The sequence below is a fragment of the Tamandua tetradactyla genome, chromosome 7 (assembly GCF_023851605.1).
Source record: "Tamandua tetradactyla isolate mTamTet1 chromosome 7, mTamTet1.pri, whole genome shotgun sequence".
Taxonomy (NCBI): domain Eukaryota; kingdom Metazoa; phylum Chordata; class Mammalia; order Pilosa; family Myrmecophagidae; genus Tamandua; species Tamandua tetradactyla.
The window spans coordinates 33648921-33666930 of record NC_135333.1 but is presented as its reverse complement, the minus strand read 5'-3'; the positions used below and the strand labels follow the sequence as shown (position 1 = coordinate 33666930).

Here is an 18010-nt window from a genome sequence, read left to right as displayed (position 1 = left end):
AGCATCTCCCCGGAAATGCGATGTAATCAAGAGTGTTTGTTAAACTGGATTAGCTGATGACATGTCTCCACCCATTTGGGTGGGTCTTGATTAGTTTTGGGGGTCCTATAATAGAGGGAACATTTTGGAGAATGAAAGAGATTCAGAGAGAGCAGAGCAGAGCATAATGACATAGCCACAAGAAGCAGAGAGTCCACCAGCCAGCAACCTTCAGAAATGAAGAAGGAAAATGCCTCCCAGGGAGCTTCATGAAACCAGAAGCCAGGAGAAGAAGCTAGCAGATGATGCCATGTCTGCCAGGTGCCCTTCCAGAAGAAAGAGGAACCCTCACAGTGTTCACCATGTGCCTTTCCAGATGAAAAAGAAACTGTGACTGTGTTCGCCATGTGCCTTCTCACTTGAGAGAAAAACCCTTAACTTCATTGACCTTGTTGAACCAAGGTATCTTTCCCTGGATGCCTTAGATTGGACATTTCTATAGACTTGTTGTAATTGGGATGTTTTCTCAGCCTTAGAACTGTAAACTGGCAACTTATTAAATTCCCCTTTTTAAAAGCCATTCTGTTTCTGGTATTTTGCATTCTGGCAGCTAGCAAACTAGAACACCTGGGTTCAATTCCTAGTGCCTGCCCATGAAAAAAAAAAAAAAGAACTAGGGGACATTTTAGTCTAACATACACGTGCTAAGTGAGGAAGGTAGGAGATCACCAAAACATGCACAGGTAGAAAAACTGCTAGAATGTAGTATAGTATCACCAACTGTGGGAATTATATATTATATTAAATTGTATATTTAAACATTTTATTGATTATAATAGAGGCTTTTCTCTCAGCTCTGGGTCTTTTTATTTGATTTCATGGCTAATATACTGCTGTTTCTTCTGCTCAAACATAAATTGTATTTTTGGAGTGGATTTGCCAGCTCTCAGACAGTATCTCCTTTATCTGAGATGCTGATTGTGTTGTTCATGTCCTGTACTGAATTCTAAAATGTGTTTCCACCAAATTGTTGGGAGGCTATAGTAGTTAGGTTCAGATGTCAACTTGACTGGGTGATGGTGCCCAGTTGTTCTGTTGCTGTGAACTTAAATCATCAGCATATGAATTTCATCTATGGCTGATTACATCTGCAGTCGTCTAAGGGGAATGCCTTCCCCAATGAGTGACCTTTTAATTTGATTACCTGGAGGCTTAAAAAGAGAAGTCAGAAGAGAGAGAAGCAGCTCAGCACAGTTCAGTGCTCAGAGCCAACACAGACCCAGACGTTTGGAGATGCAGAAGGGAAATGCTTCAGGGAAAACCATTTGAACCCAGAAGCCAGGAGAAAAAGCCAGCAGACATCTCCATGTGCCTTCCCATATGACAGAGAAACCCAGAGGCAAGCCAGCTGCCTTTCCTCTGAGGAACTGTAAATTTGTAACTAAACAAATCCCCCTTATAAAAGCCAATCCATCTCTGGTGTATTGCGTTCCAGCTGCTTTAGCAAACTAAAATGAAGCCATAAAATAATAAGGCCTCTGTGACTGTTCTAGGTCCAGCACATGGTTTCTCTACACAATGCCATGATTCTGCTTCCACTTATGAATTTTGTGCCCTTTCCCCATCTGCATCAGTATGTATCATTTTCTGCAAAATCCACCTGGTTCAGAACTGAATTCAGGCATGATCAGTTGAAATCAAAAGTAAGTTAAGGGTGGCCCACAGTGGCTTGGCAGGCAGAGTTCTCACCTGCCATGCTGAAGACTCGGGTTCAATTCATGGTGCCTACCCATATAAAAAAATTAAGTAAGTTAAGCAGGGTCTCTGCCCATGCCCACCAGAGCCTGTTCATGTTGACTGACCAGAGCCCATGAATTATCCCCTTCTCGGCCATCCAGATTGCCCTGGCCCCAGCTTTCTTCCCTTTGAAAACCAAGAATAATGTCTGCATCAGTTTTTACTAAAGCCAATCACCTGTCTTGCCCAGAACAGGGATCATGCCCAAATTGCCCTTAATCCCAATATCTATGAAGTCCACATCTATAAGAAAAATAGGAGTCAGTGGGTGAAAGCTCATGAATTCAAGGAGCACAATGGACACATTACAGGTATTGAATGGGCCCCTAAGAGCAACCGTATTGTCACTTGTGGGGCAGCTTGCAATGCTTATGTCTGGATCAGAAAAATAGTATCTGGAAGCCAACCCCACTAATCCTGAGAATCAATCATGAAGCCACTTTTGTAAAGTGTTCTCATTAGAGAACAAATTTGCTGTGGGAAGTGGAGCATGACTCATTTCTGTTTGTTACTTAAAGTCTGAAAATGACTGGTTGGATATGCCAGCACTTTAAAAAAGCCTATACATTCCACAATCCTCAGCTTGGATTGGCATCACAGTAATGTTTTACTGGCAGCAGGATCCTGTGACTTCAAATGCAACGTGTTCTCTGCCTACATTAAAGAAGTGGATAAAAAGCCAGCCAATACGTCACGGGGCAACAAGATGCATTTTGGTCACCTGATATCAAAGTTTGGTGGCAGTGGCATTGGTGGCTGGGTCCACAGGATCAGCTTCTTTACCAGTGGGAGCCACCTCGTCTGGGTCAGCCATGACAGCACAGTGTCTGTTGCCAATGCCTCAGAAAGTGTACAGATTGTGCACTGAGTATGGAATGTTCATATATTGGGGAATGTTCATGTTTGTATGTTGTTTTATCAATAAAAATTTGAAGAAAAAAGTGCAGGTTTCAACCTTGAAATTGGAGTTCCTACCACTCCAAAGTGTATCATTTATCTCTGAGAATAGCATTGTAGCTGCTGGCCACGACTGCTACCCAATGCTTTTTAACTACGATGGCTGTGACTGCTTGACCTTTGTATCCAAACTAGACCTCCCAAAACAGAGCATCCAGCACAACATATCGGTCATGGAACACTTCCTCAGCATGAACAAAAGGGCTACAACCAAGGACCACAATACAGCCTTGGAGACTCTACACCAGAATAGCATCACTCAAGTGTCTATATGGAGGTGGACAAGCAAGACTCTCACAAATTTTGCACTACTGGCATTGAGGGAACCATGACAGTTGGGGATTTCAGGACTTTAGAGTCTTCTATTCCGGGCCTTCAAATAATGTGAAACTGAGTGAACCTCCAGGATCCCATGATGAACTGTGACTGACCACAGCTCTGCTGTTTGCGTGATAGAAAGGGAAGCCAGCTGCCAAGAAACACTGAGCACATAGTATGCAAATATCGTTTGTATTTTTGTTTGAATATAATTGGTGAACATGTTGATTTTCTAAAAGTAGCGGTAACTAATTGTTTTGTTTTTGTTTTTGCTGTTTCATTCCATTCTTGACCAGAATTTCTATTTAATTAGTTTATTATGGAAAATTGTTATACTAACTTAAAGGAAGTGGGGGGGGAGTATGTAAATTGTGTTTTAGAAATAAGCTAAGCAGCCATTTTCAGGTGGTATGTGTGTGTGTCTGTGTGTATATTGCCATTTTTTAATGAGCTTATCCTTGGGGATGCTGCTTTTATTATTTTTTTATGATCTCACTTCTGTTAACTTATGAAGGTTAAAATATTTTTGCTTCTATGTATGAAGGTTAAAAAATCATTTTTCCCCCATAAAACACAGGAGCAACCAATTTCACCATCATGTAAAGTAAAAACTGGGATTCTTTTTCAAATTAGTCTGAAATGGCATTTAGAAATTTAGTTGTAGGCTACTACACTGATATCATGACAAACCAAAGTGTAGGGTTGGGTCTAGTTTTGTTTCAGTTTTCTTTTCACTATTCAGTGCTCATGGATTAAGTCCTGGAAATGATCCAATTGTAAGGCAGGGGGATCTTTTGGATTTCACCATGGATATGCTCCTTGGATTAGATGCTGGACAATGAAGCACATTTTATCAGACCCAAGTGACTACCTAGTAGTCATCAAGGTCGAGGTCGTCTCCTCCTTGGTATTCCATTTCCTGGAAATCTACTCAGTACCACAAGATACCTCCAGTTCCACCAAATTATTTCACAAATTGGGATCCTTCTTGTGATTTATCTGTGACAATTTCCAGTGTAGCACCAAATTTTTTATAGTTTTTAGCAAACCATTCAGCTCATGTTCTTGTCCTGTCTCTTTGTGAAATGAGATTTATCCTTCTCTTGTTCTGGAGTTAGATAGAGAATTTTCTCCTCTTCTGTGCCTTGGCAATGAAGAACGTATCTCATTATATCCAGATTTTCACAGATTGTTAGAATCTCTATAGCTCTCATTTCCAAAGCCTGTAGCATATCTTCAACTCCAAAGTAGTACTTACCCATGTCCTGGCTGATTTCATCAAAATATCTCCTATAAATTTCTTCTCTTGAATAAACTTCAAATTGAAGAGAACTTTAGTAGATAACTTAGTATCTAGATTGAATCCGGCTTCACACCATAGGAGATATCAACTAATTTAAAAACTTTTGATTGCAACCTCTGATCAGACATATCAGATTGACTTACTTCAATTTAAAAGTTCAGTTTTTATCACCCTCATACCAAAGCCAGGCAAAGATACTGCAAGAAAAGAAAATTACAGGTCAATCTCTCTAATAAATATAGATGCAAAAATCCTCAACAAAATTCTTACAAATTGATTCCAGCAGCACATTAAAAGAATTATACACCACGACCAAGTAGGATTCATTGTAGCTATGCAAGGATGGTTCAACATAAGAAAATCAATTAATGTAATACACCATATCCAAAATCAAAGCAGAAAAACCACATGATTATCTCGATTGATGCAGAAAAGGCATTTGACAAAATTCAACATCCTTCCTTGTTGAAAACAATTCAAGGAATGGAAATAGATGGGAACTTCCTCAACATGATGAAGGGAATATATGAAAACCCACAGTCAATATCATCCTCAATGGGGAAAAACTGAAAACTTTCCCCCTAAGATCAGGAACAAGGCAAGATGTTCACTGTCACCATTGTTATTCAACATGTGTTGGAAGTTCTAGCCAGAACAATTAGACAAGAAAAGAAACACAGGCATCAAAATTGGAAAGGAAGAAGTAAAATTCTCACTGTTTGCAGATGATATTATACTGTATGTCAAAAACCAAAAAAATTCCATAGCAAAACTATGAGAGCTAATAAATGAGTACAACACTCCAAATCTATAGTGTTTCTTTATGCTAGCAATGAGCAATCTGAGGAGGAAATCAAGAAAAAAATTCCATTTATAATTGCAACCAAAAGAATAAAATATTTAGGGATAAATTTAAGGATTCAAAGAAAACTACAAGAAATTGCTAAAAGAAATCACAGAAGACCTAAATAAATGGAAAGACAAACCACGTTCATGGATTGGAAGACTAAGTATAGTTAAGATGTAAAGTCTACCTAAATTGACTTATAGATGCAATGCAATACCAATTAAAATCCCAAAAGCTTACTTTTCAGAAACAGTAAAACCAATAACCAAATTTATCTGGAAGGGCAGGGTGCCCCAAATAGCTAAAAATATTCTGAGAAAGAAAAATGAAATTGGAGGTCTCATACTACAAAGCTGCAATGGCCAAAACAGCATGGTAATGGTATAAAGATAGATATACTGACCAATGGAATCGAATAGAGTGTTCAGATATAGACTTTCTCATCTATGAACTAACTATGATTTTTGATAAGGCAGTCAAGCCAACTCACCTGGGACAGAACAGTCTCTTCAATAAATGGTGGCTGGAGACCTGGATATCCACATGCAAAAGAATGAAAGAGGATCCATATCTCACACCCTAAACAAATATTAACTCAAAGTGTTTCAAAGACCTAAACTTAGATCTAAGACCAAAGAACTGTTACAAGAAAATGTAGGGAAATATCTTATAAATCTTATAATAGGAGGTGGTTTCCTAGATCTTACACACAAAGTACGAGCATTGAAGAAAGAAATAGATAAATGGGAACTCCTCAGAATTAAACACTTTTGTACATCAGAGAACTTCGTCAAGAAAGTAAAAAGACAGTCTGCATAATGGGAGACAATATTTGGAAATGACATATCAGATAAGCGTCTAGTATCCAGAATCTATAAAGAGATTGTTCAACTCAACAAAAAGACAGACAATCCAATTACAAAATGGGCAAAAGAAATGAACAGACACTTCTCAGAAGAGGAAATACAAATGTCTAAAAGGCACATGAAAAGATGCTTAACTTCCTTGGCTATTAAGGAAATGCAAATCAAAACCACAATGAGATATCATCTCAACACCCACCAGAATGGCCATTATCAATAAAACAGAAAATGACAAGTGCTGGAGAGGATGTGGAGAAAGAGGCACACTTATCCACTGTTGGTGGGAATGTCAAATGGTGCGACCACTGTGGAAGGCAGTTTGGCAATTCCTCAGGAAGCTAAGTATAGAATTGCCATATGACCTGGCAATACTATCGCTAGGTATCTACTCAGAGGACATGAAGGCAAGGACAAAAATGGACATTTTCACACCAACCTTTATAGCAGCAGTACTTACAATTGCCAAGAAAGGGAAACAGCCTAAATGTCCATCAACAGAGGAGTGGCTAAATAAGCTGTGGTATATACACACGATGGAATATTATGCAGCTGTAAGACAGAATGAAGTTATGAAGTATGTAACAACATGGATGAAATTTAAGGACATTATGCTGAGTGAGATTAGCCAGAAACAAAAGGACAAATACTGTATGATCTCACTGATATGAACTAGCATTAATGAATGAACTTTTAAGAACAGAGGCCATCAAGAGATAGAAACAGTGGCTAAACAAACTGTGGCATATACATATGATGGAATATTATGCAGCTGTAAGACAGAATAAAGTTATGAAGTATGTAACAACATGGATGGACCTTAAGGATGTTATGCTCAGTGAGATTTGCCAAAAACAAAAGGACAAATACTGTATGGTCTCACTGATATGAACTGACATTAGTGAACAAACTTGGAATATTTCGCTGGTGACAGAGACCATCAGGAGATAGAAATAGGGTAAGATATTGGGTAATTGGAGCTGAAGGGATACAGATAGTGCAACAGGACTGAATATAAAAACTCAGAAATGGACGGCACAATACTACCTCACTGTAATACAATTATGATAAAGCACTGAATGAAGCTGAATGTGAGAATGATAGAGGGAACAGGGCTGGAGGCATAAATGAAATCACAAAGAAAAATAGACGATAAAGATTGAGATGGTATAATCTAGGAATGCCTCGAATGTATAATGATAGTGACTAAATGTGCAAATTTTTAAAATATTTTTGCATGAGGAAGAACAAAGGAATATCATTACTGCAGGGTGCTGAAAATTGATGGTAATTAATATTTTAAAATTTCAACTTAGGTGTGAGACTAAAGCAAAAAATGTTTATTTGGTACAAAATTTATATTTTGACTAGTGCATGTCCTAATATAACTTATGTAGACAGTTGGTTGAACAACATAAGTACATGGAACCTTGAGTAGGACATGAGATTTTGTTGGTTTGTCAGAGTGATGCCCCAATGAATCCCAGAGTGATATGATCAGTGAGTGGAAAAGTATTTTCAAAGTCCCCTTTGGGGAATTGTGAGAATGGGGGAGAAATTCAACTTCCCCAAGCTGAATTTTTGATATTCTCACAAGCAATGTGGACAACCAAAGCTATAGGCTGAGCCCCCAGTCTTGGGGGTTGTTCATATGAAACTTAACCCAACAAAGGATAGGTCAAGCCTACTTAAAATTAGGCCTAAGAGTCACCCCCAAGAGAGTCTCTTTTGTTGCTCAGATGTGGCCTCTCTCTCCAGCCAATACAACAAGCAAACTCACCACCCTCCCCCTGTCTATGTGGGACATGACTCCCAGGAGTGTGGACCTTCCTGGCAACGTGGGACAGAAATCCAGCATGAAGGGATTGAGAAAAACCCTAGAATGAACTGAGACTTAGCATCAAGGGATTGAGAAAACCTTCTTGACCAAAAGGGGGAAGAGTAAAAGGAGACAAAGTGTCAATGGCTGAGAGATTCCAAACAGAGTCGAGAGGCTATCCTGGAGGTTATTCTTATGCATTAAGTAGATATCACCTTGTTATTCAAGATGTAATGGAGAGGCTGGAGGGAACTGCCTGAAAATGTAGAGCTGTGTTCTAGTAGCCATGTTTCTTGATGATGATTGAACAATGATACAGCTTTCACAATGTGACTGTGTGATTGCGAAAACCTTCTGTCTGATGCTCCTTTTTTCTACCTTGTCAACAGATGAGTAGAATATATGGAATAAAATTAAAAATAAGGGGAAGAATGTTAAAATAAATTTAGTTCAAAATGCTAGTGATCGGCCCGCCCTCCTCTCCCCTCTTTTGTCCGCCGGCCCGCCACGCGGCGCCCACGCCCCGCAGCAGCGGACCCGCCTGCCCTCCTCTCCCCGCTGCCACCAGCCTCGACAGCCTTGCCACCCTCACCTTTCCTCCTCCAGAACAGCTACTGGGGGAGTGGAGATAATACAGAGCAGCTCCCGGAGCCACGAGGGAGATCAAAGGGACGGTGTACCCCATCCTGGAACGGCTGACTATCTGCGAGAACCAGCTCCGGTGAGATCACCAAGGGGCACGGGCTTTCCTGGGTGGGACGGCAAGCGGCCGGAGTCCCTCCCTTCCACCTTCCCAGGCCAGCTGGTAGAATTGGACAGGTGGTCCCCTTAGGCCGCGGCGGCTGGTGCCCCCACCACGCGAGGCCCCCCGGACCAACTGAGAGAGTTGGGTCGGAAATCCCCAGACTGCGGAGAACAGTGACCGGGGGATCCCTTCCAAACACGTGACTCCCCCGTCCAGCTGGGAACAGTGCACTCTCCCGGGCTGCGACAGCTGGCGCCCTCCCGCCACGCTTGGCGCCCCGGGTCGACTAGCTAATTTGGCCGGACGCTCTCCCATGCTGCGGCGGCCGGTGACCTCCACGCATTCGGAACCCCAGGCCGGCTGGCACTCTTCCAAGACGCTTCGGCTGCCGAACCTCCCCTACGGCGAGAATTTTCCAGAGTTAAAGGACCCACAGCAACTTTCACTGGTAGAACCCGTAGACAAACGTGTGCCACGAGCGCCACCTACTGGGCAGGATAAGAAAAAACAGAACCCAGAGATTGCACAGAAAAATCTTTCAACCTGTGGGGTCGAACACCCAGGGAAATCTGACTAAATGCCCAGACGCCAGCAGAAGATAACGGATCACGCTCAGAAAATTGAACATATGGCCCAGTCAAATGAACAAACCAATAGTTCAAATGAGATACAGGAACTGAAACAACTAATGCTGAATATACGAACAGAAATGGAAAACCTCTTCAAAAACGAAATCGATAAATTGAGGGAGGACATGAAGAAGACATGGGCTGAACATAAAGAAGAAATAGAAAAACTGAAAAAACAAATCACAGAACTTATGGAAGTGAAAGATAAAGTAGAAAAGATGGAAAAAACAATGGATACCTACAATGACAGATTTAAAGAGACAGAAGATAGAATTAGTGATTTGGAGGATGGAACATCTGAATTCCAAAAAGAAACAGAAACTATCCGGAAAAGAATGGAAAAATTTGAACACGGAATCAGGGAACTCAAGGACAATGTGAACCGTACAAATATACGTGTAGTGGGTATCCCAGAAGGAGAAGAGAAGGGAAAAGGAGGAGAAAAACTAATGGAAGAAATTATCACTGAAAATTTCCCAACTCTTATGAAAGACCTAAAATTACAGATCCAAGAAGTGCAGTGCACCCCAAAGAGATTAGACACAAATAGGCGTTCCCCAAGACACTTACTAGTTAGAATGTCAGAGGTCAAAGAGAAAGAGAGGATCTTGAAAGCAGCGAGAGAGAAGCAATCCATCACATACAAGGGAAACCCAATAAGACTATGTGTAGATTTCTCAGCAGAAACCATGGAAGCTAGAAGACAGTGGGATGATATATTTAAGTTACTAAAAGAGAAAAACTGCCAGCCAAGACTCCTATATCCAGCAAAATTGTCCTTCAAAAATGAGGGAGAAATTAAAGCATTCTCAGACAAAAAGTCACTGAGAGAATTTGTGACCAAGAGACCAGCTCTGCAAGAAATACTAAAGGAAGCACTAGAGTCAGATACAAAAAGACAGAAGAGAGAGGCATGGAGAAAAGTGTAGAAAGAAGGAAAGTCAGATATGATATATATAATACAAAAGGCAAAATGGTAGAGGAAAATATTATCCAAACAGTAATAACTCTAAATGTTAATGGACTGAATTCCCCAATCAAAAGACATAGACTGGCAGAATGGATTAAAAAACAGGATCCTTCTATATGCTGTCTACAGGAAACACATCTTAGACCCAAAGATAAATATAGGTTGAAAGTGAAAGGTTGGGAAAAGATATTTCATGCAAATAACAACCAGAAAAGAGCAGGAGTGGCTATACTAATATCCAACAAGTTAGACTTCAAATGTAAAACAGTTAAAAGAGACAAAGAAGGACACTATATACTATTAGAAGGAACAATTAAGCAAGAAGACATAACAATCATAAATATTTACGCACCGAACCAGAATGCCCCAAAATACGTGAGGAATACACTGCAAACACTGAAAAGGGAAATAGACACATATACCATAATAGTTGGAGACTTCAATTCACCACTCTCATCAATGGACAGAACATCTAGACAGAGGATCAATAAAGAAATAGAGAACCTGAATATTACTATAAATGAGCTTGACTTAACAGACATTTATAGGACATTACATCCCACAACAGCAGGATACACCTTTTTTTCAAGTGCTCATGGATCATTCTCAAAGATAGACCATATGCTGGGTCACAAAGCAAGTCTTAACAAATTTAAAAAGATTGAAATCATACACAACACTTTCTCGGATCATAAAGGAATGAAGTTGGAAATCAATAATAGGCGGAGTGCCAGAAAATTCATAAATACATGGAGGCTCAACAACACACTCTTAAACAACAAGTGGGTCAAAGAAGAAATTGCAAGAGAAATTAGTAAATACCTAGAGGCAAATGAAAATGAAGACACAACATATCAAAACTTATGGGACGCAGCAAAGGCAGTGCTAAGAGGGAGATTTATTGCCCTAAATGCCTTTATCAGAAAAGAAGAAAAGGCAAAAATGCAGGAATTAACTGTCCACTTGGAAGAACTGGAGAAAGAACAGCAAACTAATCCCAAAGCAAGCAAAAGGAAAGAAATAACAAAGATTAGAGCAGAAATAAATGAAATTGAAAACATGAAAACAATAGAGAAAATCAATAAGACCAGAAGTTGGTTCTATGAGAAAATCAACAAGATTGATGGGCCCTTAGCAAGATTGACAAAAAGAAGAAGAGAGAGGATGCAAATAAATAAGATTAGAAATGGAAGAGGAGACATAACTACTGGACTCACAGAAATAAAGGAGGTAATAACAGGATACTATGAACAACTTTACGCTAATAAATACAACAATTTAGATTAAATGGACAGGTTCCTGGAAAGACATGAACAACCAACTTTGACTCAAGAAGAAATAGATGACCTCAACAAACCAATCACAAGTAAAGAGATTGAATTAGTTATTCAAAAGCTCCCTAAAAAGGAAAGTCCAGGACCAGACGGCTTCACATGTGAATTCTATCAAACATTCCAGAAAGAATTAGTACCTACTCTCCTCAAACTGTTCAACATAATCGAAGTGGAGGGAAAACTACCTAATTCATTCTATGAAGCCAACATCACCCTCATACCAAAACCAGGCAAAGATATTACAAAAAAAGAAAACTACAGACCAATCTCTCTAATGAATACAGATGCAAAAATCCTCAATAAAATTCGAGCAAATCGTATCCAACAACACATTAAAAGAATTATGCATCATGACCAAGTAGGATTCATCCCAGGTATGCAAGGATGGTTCAACATAAGAAAATCAATTAATGTAATACACCATATCAACAAATCAAAGCAGAAAAATCACATGATCATCTCAATTGATGCAGAGAAGGCATTTGACAAGATTCAACATCCTTTCCTGTTGAAAACATTTCAAAGGATAGGAATACAAGGGAACTTCCTTAAAATGATAGAGGGAATATATGAAAAACCCACAGCTAATATCATCCTCAATGGGGAAAAATTGAAAACTTTCCCCCTAAGATCAGGAACAAGACAAGGATGTCCACTATCACCACTATTATTCAACATTGTGTTGGAAGTTCTAGCCAGAGCAATTAGGCAAGAAAAAGAAATACAAGGCATCAAAATTGGAAAGGAAGAAGTAAAACTATCACTGTTTGCAGACGATATGATACTATACGTAGAAAAACCAGAAAAATCCGCAACAAAATTACTAGAGCTAATAAATGAGTACAGCAAAGTAGCAGGCTACAAGATCAACATTCAAAAATCTGTAGCTTTTCTATACACTAGTAATGAACAAGCTGAGGCGGAAATCAAGAAACGAATCCCATTTACAATCGCAACTAAAAGAATAAAATACCTAGGAATAAATTTAACTAAAGAGACAAAAAACCTATATAAAGAAAACTACAAAAAACTGTTAAAAGAAATCACAGAAGACCTAAATAGATGGAAGGGCATACCGTGTTCATGGATTGGAAGACTAAATATAATTAAGATGTCAATCCTACCTAAACTCATCTACAGATTCAATGCAATACCAATCAAAATCCCAACAACTTATTTTTCAGAATTAGAAAAACCAATAAGCAAATTTATCTGGAAGGGCAGGTTGCCCCGAATTGCTAAAAACATCTTGAGGAAAAAAAACGAAGCTGGAGGTCTAGCGATGCCGGACTTTAAGGCATATTATGAAGCCACAGTGGTCAAAACAGCATGGTATTGGCATAAAGATAGATATATCGACCAATGGAATCGAATAGAGTGCTCAGATATAGACCCTCTCATCTATGGACATTTGATCTTTGATAAGGCAGTCAAGCCAACTCACCTGGGACAGAACAGTCTCTTCAATAAATGGTGCCTAGAGAACTGGATATCCATAAGTAAAAGAATGAAAGAAGACCCGTATCTCACACCTTATACAAAAATTAACTCAAAATGGATCAAAGATCTAAACATTAGGTCTAAGACCATAAAACAGTTAAAGAAAAATGTAGGGAGATATCTTACGAATCTTACAACTGGAGGCGGTTTTATGGACCTTAAACCTAAAGCAAGAGCACTGAAGAAAGAAATAAATAAATGGGAGCTCCTCAAAATTAAACACTTTTGTGCATCAAAGAACTTCATCAAGAAAGTAGAAAGACAGCCTACACAATGGGAGACAATACTTGGAAACGACATATCAGATAAAGGTCTAGTATCCAGAATTTATAAAGAGATTGTTCAACTCAACAACAAAAAGACAGCCAACCCAATTACAAAATGGGAAAAAGACTTGAACAGACACCTACCAGAAGAAGAAATACGGATGGCCAAGAGGCACATGAAGAGATGCTCAATGTCCCTGGCCATTAGAGAAATGCAAATCAAAACCACAATGAGATATCATCTCACACCCACCAGAATGGCCATTATCAACAAAACAGAAAATGACAAGTGCTGGAGAGGATGCGGAGAAAGAGGCACACTTATCCACTGTTGGTGGGAATGTCAAATGGTGCAACCACTGTGGAAGGCAGTTTGGCGGTTCCTCAAAAAGCTGAATATAGAATTGCCATACGACCCAGCAATACCATTGCTAGGTATCTACTCAAAGGACTTAAGGGCAAAGGCACAAACGGACATTTGCACACCAATGTTTATAGCAGCGTTATTTACAATTGCAAAGAGATGGAAACAGCCAAAATGTCCATCAACAGAAGAATGGCTAAACAAACTGTGGTATATACATACGATGGAATATTATGCAGCTTTAAGACAAGATAAACTTATGAACCATGTAATAACATGGATGGACCTAGAGAATATTATGCTGAGTGAATCCAGCCAAAAACTAAAGGACAAATATTGTATGGTCCCACTGATGTGAACGGACATTCGAGAATAAACTTGAAATATGTCATTGGTAACAGAGTTCAGCAGGAGTTAGAAACAGGGTAAGACAATGGGTAATTGAAGCTGAAGGGATACAGACTGTGCAACAGGACTAGATACGAAAACTCAAAAATGGACAGCACAATAATACCTAATTATAAAGTAATCATGTTAAAACACTGAATGAAGCTGCATCTGAGCTATAGGGTTTTTTCTGTTTTTGTTTGCTTGTTTGTTTGTTTGTTTGTTGTTGTTGTTTTTTACTATTATTACTACTTTTATTTCTTTTCTTTATATTAACATTTTATATCTTTTTCTGTTGTGTTGCTAGTTCCTCTAAACCGATGCAAATGTACTAAGAAACGATGATCATGCATCTATGTGATGATGTTAAGAATTACTGAGTGCATATGTAGAATGTTATGATTTCTAAATGTTGTGTTAATTTCTTTTTTTTTCTTTCCGTTAATAAAAAAATAAAAAATAAATAAAAAACAAAATGCTAGTGATCAATGAAAGGGAGGGGTAAGGGGTATGGTATGTATAATTTTTTTTTCTGTTTTCTTTTTATTTCTTTTTATGTTATCTTTTATTTCTTTTTCTGAATTGATGCAAATGTTCTAAGAAATGATCATGATGATAAATATGCAACTATGTGATGATATTGTGAATTACTGATCATATATGTAGAACGGAATGATTATATATTAAGAATGTTTGTGTTTCTTTGTTGTCGTATTTCTAATTTAAAATTAATTTTAAAAATTTAAAAAAAGAGAAATAGGGGAGATTTTGGGTAATAGGAGCTGAAAGGATACAGATTGTGCAACAGGACTGATTGTAAAAATTCAGAAATGGATAGCACAATACTACCTAATTGTAAAAACACAATAATGTTGGTACACTGAATGAAGCTGAATGTGAGAATGATAGAGGGAGGAGGGCTGGGGGCACATATGAAAACAGAAGGAAAGATAGACTATAAAGACTGAGATGGTATAATCTAGGAATGCCTAGAGTGTACAATGATAGTGATTAAATGTACAAATTAAAAAATGTTTTTGCATGAGGAAGAACAAAGAAATGTCAGTATTGCGGGGTGTTTAAAATGGATAGCAATTCATATTTTAAAACTTTAACTTATGTGTGAGACTAAAGAAAAAAATGTGTATTTGGTACAAAATTTATATTTTGACTAGTATATTTCCCAATATAACTTATATGGACAGTTTAATTGAACACCATAAGTACATGGAAACTTGAATAGGGCATAAAATTTTGTAGGCTTGTCCAGAGTGATGCCTTGATAAATCCCAGAGTGATTTTACAGTGAATAAAAAAGTATTTACAAAGTCCCCTTGGGGTAATGACAAGAAAGAGGGAAAATTCAACTTCCCCACTTGGAGTATTCCTGATATTCTCACAAGCAGTGAGGACAACCAAATCAATAGGCTGAACCCTCAATCTTGGGGTTTGTTCATATGAAACTTATCCCCACAAAGGATAGACTAAGCCTACTTAAAATTAGGCCTAAGAATCACCCCCAAGAGAACCTCTTCTGTTACTCAGATGTGGCCTCTCTCTCTCTTAGCCAACATGGCAAGCAAACTCACTACTGTCCCCCTGTATGTGGAACATGACTCCCAGGGGTATAAACCTCCCTAGCAATGTGGGACAGAAATTCTAGAATGAGCTGGGATTCAGCATCAAGGAACTGAGAAAATCTTCTCAACTGAAAGGGGGGAAGAGAGAAATGAGACAAAAGAAAGTGTCAATGACTAAGAGATCTCAACAGAGTCAAGAGGTTATCCTGGAGGTTATTCCTACGCATTTTATAGATATCTACTTTTTAGTTTAAGGTGTATTAGAGACACTAGAAGGAAGTGCCTGAAACTGTAGAGCTGTGTTCCAGTTTCTTGAAGATGAATGTATAATGATACAGCTTTCGCAATTTGACTATGTGATTGTGAAAACCTTGTCTGATGCTCCTTTTATCTATGATACTGACAGATGAATTAAAAATATGGGTTAAAAATAAATAATAGGGGAAACAAATGTTAAAATAAATTGAGTAGATTGAAATACTAGTGAACAATGAAAGGGAGTGGTAATGGTATAGAAGAAAATGGGGGGAACAGATTAAAATCTATTGAATAGATGGATATACAGTGATCAGTGAGAGGGAGGGGTAAGGGGTATGGTATGTGTGAGTTATTTCTTTTTTCTTTTTTTTTTTCTTTTTCTGGAGTGATGCAAATATTCCAAAAAATGATCATGGTGATGAATATACTACTATGTGATGATATTGTGAGCCATTGATTGTAATACCATACATGGAATGCTTGTATATTAAGAATGTTCATGTTTGTATGATGTTTTGGTTTGACAATGCAAAATAAATTAAATTAAAAAGAAAAGTTCAGTTTTAAGTTGAAATTTAAATTTCAACTCAGTTCAGTTTTAAAGTCAGCTAATCCAGCTAGAACAAGACCAGCCACATTCACTTTGTCCCCAGAAATAGACAGCTGCATAGCAGTCTGAGCTACTTTCCGAACATAGTTATGTCGTTTTCCATTCTTAAACAGGCAAAACACAAGGCAGACTGACCTCTTCTACTGTGTTTCTGCACAGCGAATTTGTGCAGGACTTCTCTTGTGTTTTCTTGGAGTGTACCAAAAACGGCACCACATTTATTACAATGAAGCCAAACTTGCTATCTTCTGAAAGTAGTGCTATAAGAGCCTCCATATGGAATTTGTTGTCACACAAATACAATGATGTATTAATTGGTTTGAAAGGCTCAAAATCAATGTTGACTTTCTTTTCCTTTCCTTCTTCTGTTACAGTTGTTTCACAGTAAACAACCAGACCATTTAGAGGTACTTTGTTATAAAGTTTGAGTCTTTGTTGTGCAGATGTAATGGCTCCCAGGTCTGAAAGGCGATTTACTCATGACTTAATGTTAGATGCAGTTCCAAATTCATCTGCTAATGGTCTGTATCCCTAGTTTTTTCATGTATCCCCAAAATGTCCCTTTAAGCCTTTTGTCCTCCACTGCTAGAGCATCATGCATTACATTTTATTATCATGATCTCTTCGGTTGCTCTTTTCTTTTCTTTTTTAATTGTGGGAACATACATATAACACAGACTTTCACAACTCAACCATTTCCAAGTATGCCATTCAAAGGGATTAATTATATTCATAATATTGCTGTACCCTTACCACCTTTCATTAATAAAATTTTCCCATCTCCCCAATCAGAAATTCTATGCCCATTATGAATTAACTCCACGTACCCCCTACTCTCCACCCCAACAACCTATACTCTAATTTCTATTTCTATGAGCTGGCGTATTCTTAATATTTTCTTTGTAGTTACCATGAGGCTTAAATGTAGCATTCTATACCTATAACAGTCTTTCTTGCTTTGATACCAACTTAACTTCAATAGCATATGTACAAACTATGTTACAACCCTCCATTCCCTCACCTTGATATAATTCTTGTCACAAATTATGCCTTTATAATGTATAATGTATAAATTATGTCACAAATTTATACATTATGAGTCCAAAACCTTTGACTTATCATTACATTTTATGCATTTGCCTTTTAGATCCTATAGGAAGTAAAAAGTGGAGTTACAAACCAAAAATACTGTTGTCATTTATATTTACCCATGTCATGACCCTCACGAGATCTTTATTTCTTCATGTGGCTTCTATCTATTTTAGATTGTCATTTCCTTTCAACCTACAGAATTACTCTTAGCATCTGTCGTAGGCTAAGCCTCGTGGTGATGAACTCCCTCAGCTTTTTTTTTTTTCCCTGTTAATGCTTTGGTATATTTCTTTTAAATATTTTTCTATGCATGGTTAAAAACAGTCACGCACAATAAGAACTATCTTAAAAGCAAAATTATCCTTCAAGAATAAAGAAGAATTTTTTTTATCTGA

At 38.1% G+C, this 18010-nt stretch overlaps 2 pseudogenes; one reads left to right on the top strand and one right to left on the bottom strand.

The window, feature by feature from the left end:
• Positions 1 to 1927: 1927 nt before the first annotated feature.
• LOC143690411 (actin-related protein 2/3 complex subunit 1A-like) lies at positions 1928 to 3121 on the top strand (annotated as a pseudogene).
• A 740-nt stretch (positions 3122 to 3861) lies between these two features.
• On the bottom strand, positions 3862 to 17740 carry LOC143690410 (eukaryotic peptide chain release factor subunit 1 pseudogene; annotated as a pseudogene).
• Positions 17741 to 18010: the final 270 nt, after the last annotated feature.